Raw genomic sequence first — 6,154 nt, 5'->3', positions numbered from 1 at the left:
TCCACTATAGCAGGAGAGTGTCTTGTTTTGCATATATGAAAGTTTCCATGGATACCAAACACCAATTTTTCTAAGGCTTGGGATACAGTAAAATGCATTGAGCAGGCTTGTGGAACAGCTTCATTAATGACACCTTGTGACCTGTGCTCAGGATTAGATGGAGGATGGCATCATTAGAATGTAGCCCAGGTTATTATTTTTTCCCTTAAATGTAGCTTTTCGACTAGCAATGAACATTCCTGGCAACTGGGCTGGGCTGGAAGCCTGTGAAGAAGGAATGATAGGACTCCCCTAAACCAGCTGCTAGAGGGTGAGCAGATGTGAGGAAAGCTCAGACCAAGTCAAAGAGTGAACAATGCATCTTAATCAAGCATATGCTTCTCAACTTCAAATGATGCAGCATAGATCTTGGGGGCCCCAGCCTCCTGTGAAGTAATCAGAAATGAGAGCTGCTCTTCTTGAGGCAAGACTGTTGGTCTGTCACTTGAAGTCCTTCACAATCTGGCTCTCACCTAGGTTTCCATTCTTGTTCCATGGTAGTCCATTAATATGCTCTCTGTTCCATTCATATTAGCCTACTATAGTCACTGTTCCCTGTATAAAGCATTCCATCTCCCACCTGAGCGTGTCTGTACAGATGGGCTCTCATGCTTGAAAGAGACTTCTTTCTAACTCCTGCCTCTTAGAATTCTTCAGAATTCAGTACGGATAGCACTCCCCTTCCCCTCACTCCCTTTTTGTTCTTTTCCTCCCCTTATATCAGACCAATGTGATAGGGAATTCCTAGTAAGGAAATTCTGTCTATCAATGAGGTTTGGCACCTACCATGTAATTTATATATCTTAGTGGATAGAGCACCTGCCTCAAGGAAAGGAAGAAAAAACCCATTTAAATGCTTTTACTTATTTTATTTATTTGTGCTATGTGCACTACAAACAATAACCTCCCAGTGACTTTCACAACAGCCCAGAGAGGTAGATGCTATTATTTTCTTTATTTTACAGTTGAGGAAACTGAGGAAGACAGATCAAGTGACTTCCCCAAGGTCATACAGCTATTAAGTATCTAAGGCTGAATTTGAACTTAGCTCTTCCTGACAGTGATATAACCACTGTACCACCTACCTATCTCAAAGTCAAGAAGACAAGGGTGAAAATTTCACTTCTAATATGTACTGGGTGTGTGACCCAGAGCAAGTTACTTAACCTTTCAGTGCTCCAGGCACCTGAGTTAGTTCCCTCACCCTTGTGGAAGCACACTAAGGCCTTATGTGCCTCCCTCTCTCCCTTCCCTCCTCCTTTCCTTCCTTCCTAATACATCTTTCTCCAGTCTTTTTTTTTTGTGGGGCAATGAGGGTTAAGTGACTTGCCCAGGGTCACACAGCTAGTAAGTGCCAAGTGTCTGAGGTTGGATTTGAACTCAGGTCCTCCTGAATCCAGGGCCGGTGCTTTATCCACCGTGCCACCTAGCTGCCCCTTAAGTCCTTTTTCAAATTTATCTGAATTCAAAACAAAACAAAACAGCTTTATCAGTACTTAGTTAATTTTCTAGGAAAACAGTGCCCTCCCTCTTCCTCCCTTAACAAAGTCCTAAACATTTTCTGAGAGGAAAATGTACCAAAACTTAATAAATAACTCTAAGATGTGGGAAAATGGATTAAGGTGGTGGTAACTAGACTTACAGGAGGAACAACTTAACCTAATTAAGATCATCATCTCTCTCTACCCTTGACCAGACTGTTTAAGGAAAATGATTTTCCAGGATCCAGGGGCATTTTAAATGATGAATTTTCTGTTTAATAATTCAAAATGTTTTTGAATTATTACAAAGCTCAATTTTCATCTGAGCTTTGTAACTTACTGAGGATTGTTTCTTTGGGAATACTATAAAATGGAATTCCAAAAAGGCTTGTGTCAAAAACATTGGAAGGCAGAATGTATTTCTGTCCCTTTTGATTGTTTCTCTCTAGGAAGAGATGTTTTAGAATTAGAATTTGTTTATGAAGTAAATTTGTCTCTGGCAGGCTCATACTGAAAACACAGAGTACAGAATTTTCCTCCCATACTCTTCAGAAATTATTTTGTATTATTAATAATAACTAACATTCATATAATACTTTAAGGTTTGCATGAGGTAACATGAGATTAAATAACTTGCCCAGGGCCACACAACTAGTAAGTGTCTGGGGATGGATTTGAACTCATATCTTCCTGACTCCAGGTCCAGCACCTTATCCACTGGACCACCTACCTGCTTCCAATATTCATTTTCTATGTACTTTTATTTACTTATCTGTGTAAATATTTTATTTCTCCTTTCTACTCCCTGACCCTTTGTGCAATTCCATCTCCCTAGCCCCCAAAGTCAACTTCTTGAGGCAGAGACTATTCTGAATTTGTCTTGGTATGCCAGGGAACTAGGATAATGCTGCATCCAAGGTAAATTTAATAAATGGATTATTATTGAATAATTGAATCAGTTCAAGAGAAGTTATAGATGGTTTGAAAATACATGGGGGCAGCTAGGTGGCCCAGTGGATAGAGCACCGACCCTGGATTCAGGAGGACCTGAGTTTAAATCAGGACTCAGACACTTAACACTTACTAGCTCTGTGACCCTGGGCAAGTCACTTAACCCCAGTTGCCTCACCAAAAAAAAAAATCCATGCCGCAAAGATAGTAATTTTCCTATGTGAGGGCTTGCTGAGTCCTTTTTAGAGCTGCCCCTCCACCTTTGGGGTCCACCTGATTCACCCAACTCTCACCTGTGGCTCCAGTAAGCTGTAGCATGTGCAGTGGCCACTAGGAAAACAAATAGTACTTCAGTCAACCTTCTTCAAGACCAGCTAAATCATGTCGAGGGTAACCAGGACAGTCCACCAACTCATCATTTAGTTAGGGAGGTGTCTACCCCAAGTATGTGACTATTTTCCCTGGTAGAGTGGTGGATGAGAACGACTTGTTACAATGACCATGAAGGTGGCTGAAGCAGTTGCTGTGGAGTGTTCAGAGCTTGGCCAGGCCTCAAAGTGCCAAGGTCATCCACTGCATCCTCGACCAACACCAGTCACCGACTTTTGTCCTGCTGCTGGACTTCAATGACTCAGGAAGAGAGAGTGAGGCTGACACCTTTGTGCAGCCCTGCCTCACTTAAGTCTAATTCATGGGCAAGACATCATTGTTCCTTTTCAAAAACAAAGGACAGGGGCAGCTAGGTGGCACAGTGAATAAAGCACAGGCTCTGGATTCAGGAGGACCTGAGTTCAAATACAGCATCAGTCCCATGACACTTACTAGATGTGTGACCCTGGGCAATTCACTTAACCCTCACTGTCCTGAAAAAAAGCAAAAAACCAAAAAACCAAAAACCACCACCAACAACAAAAAAAGGACAAACTAAAACAGAAAGATATTGATTGTCACATTATCCTCAAGCACAGAGGACAATCATGGACACCTGAATCAACAGTTCTGTGGGGCTGCCAGAAAACCTAAAGCTAGCTTTGGACACATTAGTAAAAGTATAATGTCTATGATAAGGATGGTAAGGGCATTCCCTGGCCAAAGCAAAATAGAGTATTATATTTCCCTTGCAAGTGCCACATTTTAGGGAGACACTATTAATAATAATAATAATAACATCAAGCTTTATATATCTATTTAAGGTTTGCAGAACACTTTCCAAACATCTCACTTGATCCTCTCTATAGCTCTATGGGATAAGTGTTATTATTATCCCCATTTTTCAGATAAGGGAACTGAGGCAAAGAGGTTAAGTGACTTGTCATGGGTCACACAGCTAATAAGTGTCTGAAGTGGGACTTGAACTCAGATCTTCCTGTCTTAGTCTAGTGCTCTTAACTACTGTGATATCTAATAGGAAAGTCTAGAGGAGGGAATCTAGTTGACTTTTTTTTTTTACTATCCTGAGAAATTGGAGGCATTCATAGTGAGCTCCTTTATATCCCTCAGAACCTCCTCTACTCATTCTTCTACTTGATTCCATTTTCAGAGGATGAGGAGGCCTTTAATCCAATGGACAATCATTCCTTTTGTGGCTTTCAACCCATTCCAACTCTTTTTCCTTTGAGAGTTTCCTCTTCAAGTCAATGGACTTTTCTCTAATCTTCAGTCTTTCCCTATCAACTGGCATCTTACTTGCTGCCTACAAACACGTTCACTTTTTTACGCATCCTTAACCTTCCCTTGCCCATGGCATCTCATCCAGCTCTTATCCCAATTTTTGTATTTCGGGAGTTCCTTTTCACTAGAGGTAGTTGACCACTCTTCAAGGAAGTTAATAGAAGAGATTCAGGCCCCAGGCAGGCAATTTGACAATATTTACTTCTATATATACTACCACCCAGTTACAATGTCCTGCTCACTCTTCCTCACACAAGACACTTCATATCTCCAATTTCATGGATTTGCCTGGAATGTTCTCTCTCATCATCTCCTATTCCGAACTTTCCCAGCTTCCTTCAATACTCAGTTCAAATCCCTCCTTCTACTAGAGCCCTTTCAGAGTTCCCATCTTTTTCCTCCCTAATCATTAGGGCTTTCCCCCTAGATTGTCTTCCACTTACACTGTATATATCTTGTATATATGTAGTTATTTCATATTGTCTTCTCTGTAAACTTCTTGAGGGAAGAGACCATGGTTGTTCCCCGCCCCCCATAACCCCGATTCTTTTTTTTTCACTGATTATGGTGACTTTATTGATGGTACACAATATAGGACTCCCTACTACTGGGGTGGTTTGTGACAACAATGTGAATGGGGCAAGGGGTCCCCAGTACAGTAACACAGGTTAGGGATGTGGGATCCCCAGTGGTGGAATTCCTCTTTTGGCCAGGGATGAAGACCCATGGCTTTCCACTTTACTCTTTGGAGGCCATGTAGACCATGAGGTCTACTACATTGTTGCTGTAATCGTACTCATTGTCATACCAGGAAATGAGTTTCACAAAATGGTCGTTGAGGACAATGCCAGCACCAGCATCAAAGGTAGAAGAGTGGGTGTTACTGTTAAAGTCACAGGATACAACCTGGTCCTCTGTGTAGCCCAAGATGCCCTTCAACGGTCCCTCTGGTGCTTGCTTTGCCACTTTCTTGATATCGTTATATTTGGCAGGTTTTCCCAGGTGGCAGGTCAGATCCACAGCAGACACAGTGGGAGTAGGAACACAAAAAGCCATGCCTGTGAGCTTCCCATTCAGTTCAGGTATGACCTTGCCTACAGCCTTAGTAGCACCAGTGGAAGCAGGGATGATATTCTGGGCAGCACCATGCCGATCACGCCACAGCTGGCCAGAGGGTTCATCTACTGTCTTCTGGATAGCAATAATGACATGCATTGTAGTCATGAGTCCTTCCACAATGCCAAACTTGTCATGAATGACCTTGGCCAATGGGGCCAAGTAGTTGGTAGTTCAGGAGGTGTTACTAACAATCTTAAGGGAATTATTATATTTCTCATGGTTCATTCCCATCATGAACATTGGGGCATCAGCAGAAAGGGCAGAAATAATGACCCTCTTGGCTCCACCCTTCAAGTGAGCCCCAGCCTTTTCCATGGTGATAAAGACATCAGTAGACTCTGCAATATGCTTGGTTCCAGCATCTCCCCATTTAATATTGGTGGGGTCCTGCTCCTGGAAGATAGTAATGGCTTTTCCATTGATCAGCAGTTTTCCACTCTCAGCCTCGACAGTGCCCTTGAGCTTGCTATGGATGGAATCATATTGAAACATATAAACCTTGTAATTAAGGTCAATGAAGGGTTCATTGATGGCCATGATGTCTCCTCCACCAGAGTTGAATGCAGCCCTGCTCACCAGGCATTTAATAGGGCCAAATCCATTGACTCTGACCTTAACCATCTTGATTCAGGGATGTGACTGAAGCAGCAGATCCTGGTACTGAGCTTGGGAGAGGAGCTGAGAGCAACCCTGATTCTTTTTTTCGTGGGGCAATGGGGGTTAAGTGACTTGCCCAGAGTCACACAGCTAGTAAGTGTCAAATGTCTGAGGCCAGATTTGAACTTAGGTTCTCCTGAATCCAGGGCCGGTGCTCTATCCACTGCGCCACCTAGCTGCCCTGCAACCCTGATTCTTAACACAAAGACTGGCACATAGTAAGTGCTTGAATATTA

The 6,154-nt window shown here is 42.6% G+C and overlaps 1 pseudogene; it reads right to left on the bottom strand.

Moving 5' to 3' along the window:
* Nucleotides 1–4,880: 4,880 nt before the first annotated feature.
* LOC122741423 lies at nucleotides 4,881–5,882 on the bottom strand (annotated as a pseudogene).
* Nucleotides 5,883–6,154: the final 272 nt, after the last annotated feature.

This window comes from Dromiciops gliroides, chromosome 2 (assembly GCF_019393635.1).
Source record: "Dromiciops gliroides isolate mDroGli1 chromosome 2, mDroGli1.pri, whole genome shotgun sequence".
Lineage (NCBI taxonomy): Eukaryota > Metazoa > Chordata > Mammalia > Microbiotheria > Microbiotheriidae > Dromiciops > Dromiciops gliroides.
This window is presented reverse-complemented; position numbering and strand designations above follow the sequence as displayed.